Source organism: Tupaia chinensis, unplaced genomic scaffold, assembly GCF_000334495.1.
Source record: "Tupaia chinensis unplaced genomic scaffold, TupChi_1.0 Scaffold000564_1, whole genome shotgun sequence".
NCBI lineage: Eukaryota > Metazoa > Chordata > Mammalia > Scandentia > Tupaiidae > Tupaia > Tupaia belangeri.
In genome coordinates this window covers 776,500-779,811 of record NW_006160077.1, presented here as the reverse complement: position 1 = coordinate 779,811, position 3,312 = coordinate 776,500, and positions in this window count along the sequence as shown.

Below are 3,312 nucleotides of genomic sequence, written 5' to 3'. Positions count from 1 at the left end.
TACCACCTACACGTGTCATGTGTTTATTTCCTGCAAAAATCACAGAAACTCAACATTTTCCTTCTAAAATGAAATAAAAGAAGTGAATCAACTCACCTAAGTACAGAAGTACTTGAGGGATTCATTGACCAAAGAATCCTTTGCTAAGATTAATGAACTCCAATATTTGTGCTTGTATTTAACTAATAGAAACACTCAGAAACAGTAGTAAGAATCTATAGTATATTTCATTAGATATTTCACATATTACTTTTTCCAACTTCTTCAGAAAATTCAGATGAGAGAGAGAGACACTCTCACCTAAAAACTAAATCTTGGCACCAAAATAAGTAACAAATATCCTTGGGGATCTGCAGACTAGAGACTTGCACTGAAGTGTGGATTGCCTTGGGAGTGGTTCTAATTTGAGCAATTATAAATAACATTATCCCATGTGAAATTTTTGTTGTGTGTGTTTTTTTAATAAAATCCCAGATCATTCATATTATCAACTTTATTCAATTTTCATACTGTATAGATCTCGACTTTACATGAATGTAAAATATAAAAATATGTAAATGAAAATAATCAGTTATAATATAAAACAGTAGTCCAGAGATAGATGTTGTTAATCTACGTTGAACTGATTTTTATTTTTTTATGTCAATATATTTGTTACAGTATATATAAATATAGAAATGTTTAGAGAACATAGCAATTTTAATTTTTTTCTTAGCAATGTAATATAAACTTTATTTTTTTATTTATATTATTGGTTTTTAACAGAAGATAATTTTTTAAAATATGGTTTAGGGATCTTCAGATATTTATATTTTCTGATGAATCTGTAAAAATTGTATTCTATGTGACTAATAATAACCTAGTTCATCTTATGGAAGAGACCAGTTTATAAAAAGGATGATATGTTCATTAATTGTGTAACTCTATTCATCATGCTTTAAAGGTAACCATAAAATGTATCAGTGTCCAGAAGTAATAAAAGCTTATTTAAAAAAAAAATGGGGCCGACAGGTGGTATCCTGTTTGGGATGCTTGACTCCCACATGGCTGACGGCAGTTCGAGTCCTGGATCTGGCAGTTTGCTTTCTCACTTTGTCTTTCTTTCTCTCTCTCTGTCTTTCTCTGGTTAAACTGAACAATAATAATGACAAAATTAAATAAGTAATTCATTAAAAGTAAAAAAAAAAAAAGGCTTATTTCTCACTACTTCAAAGTCCAGTATATGTATTTCTGAACACTGGGCAGCTCTGCTCCATAGAACAATCCTTTCAACTTGTGGAGTGCCATCAGTACGGTGCATTTGAGGTTACAGTTGCATTTTGTAATTGAAGAGACATTATACAATAACTTTCTAATTTCGTCTTGACAAAACTCTTCATCTGTAGGATGACATCACATGACAAGAACATCAACTGCAGGAGAGAGAGTCATAAATCCTGAAAAACACAGATGAAAGCAATATGGTTTGATGTTCATCAGGGATATGGACCTGTAGTTTTCTCTTTTTGTAGTGTCATTGTTTTGCTTTGTCAATAATGTAATGATAGTCTTATTAAATGAGTTTCAAAGTGTTCCACCTTTATACATTTTGAGTAGAGTTTAAGAAAGATCAGTACTGATACATTTTTAAGGATCTGGTAGAATTCACCAGTGAAGTCATTAGGTCCTGGATATTTTTCTGGAAGGTTTTGTTACTGATTCTGTCTTCTTATTATTTTTGGGCCCATTCAGATTTGGGGTTTTTCAAATATTTTTCAATGGATGTATGCACAATACTTGTATTTTATTTATGTGATATTGTGATATATTGACACTCGCACGCAATGTATAGCAATCAAATTAAAGTAGTCAACATATTTTAAATGTTTATCATTTCTGTAGTTAGAGCACAGAAAATCCTTTCTGGTAACTGAACTAAGCCAGTCATAAGGCAGCCCATGGCATGGTGATTGAGGAGTCTGGATCCCACATCACTTACTGTGAGGTTTGAATCTTCGACCCAGCAGCTTGTGAGACATGCAAGGCATGTGTATGTATGGCCAAAATCCTCAAAAGAAGAAGAGATAGAGGAGAAAGAATTGTGCTGTGATCATGCCCCATATCTCACCTTCCCTCTCTGGCTCATTCTGTATATCTCACTAGCCAGCACATACAAACGTTAGAAAATTTTAAGAAAGAGAGAAAAAGAAAGAAAGAGAAAGAATGAAAGAAAGAGGAAGAAAGAAAGAAAAAGGGCCAGCAGGTGGCATAGTGGTTAAGGGCTCTGGTAACCCACATGGCCAACCGCAGTTCAAGTACTAAACCCGGCAGCTTGCTTTCTCACTTTCCCTCTCTATCACTCTTGCTCTATCTCTCTCTGGTCCAAAAATAGCTAAATAAAATTAAATTTAAAAAAATAAAGGAGAAAAGAAAAAGAAGGAAAGAAGCAATCCAAACAGAAAATGCAAATACTGAATCATCTAATTCATTTGTGGAATCTGGAACAAGATGTTTTCACAGACATAAAGAATAAAATTGTGCTTACCAGAGCCTGGAAAAGGCAGGGTGGATCAGGAGCTAGAAAGAAATTATTCAATGAGCACAAAGCTAAAGATAATAGGATCAAGTTGTAATAATCTACTGCACAGTGTGGTTACTATAGTTAACTATAACATATGAGGGACTTAAAAGGTTATGGAAAAGTGGAATTAAAGTATGAGCATAATATGATGTCTGCTATAAGGTATTATGCAAAAGAGACAGGTTAATAAGTTTCTCTTTTTTTGGGGGGGGGAGAGGCTTTTGCTATAGGGTGTGTGCGCTTGCCAGACAGACAGAGAGAGACAGAGAGACAGAAAGTGAGAAATCACCCCCCGAGGGGGATGGCCACACCACAATCCCTTCTCCTCCTTTCTCTTCTTGGGATCTTGGACACGCACGCACATGCACCCAGCGTGAATTTTAAGCCACCGGGTCCGGGACGCAAACCACAGTCGACTACATGGGAGTCCAGTGACATAGCTATTACACTAACTGCTGGTCCCAATAAGTTTCTTTTTTTAAAGTTTATTTATTGCTTTGTGAGAGACAGAGAAAGAAAGAAGAAGGAGAAAGAAAGAAAGAAAGAAAGAAAGAAAGAAAGAAAGAAAGAAAGAAAGAAAGAAAAAGAAAGAAAGAGAAAGCGAAAGAAAGAGAAAGAAGAAAGAAAGAAATAGAACAATACATGATGGCGTTCCCTCCGACCCAGTACGAGGGGAGGACCCTGCCCGCCCACAGACCTAGCAGTGGGTGTCCTCGAGGGCAGGCTGGCCGGCGGCCCCGGGGTTACTGGGA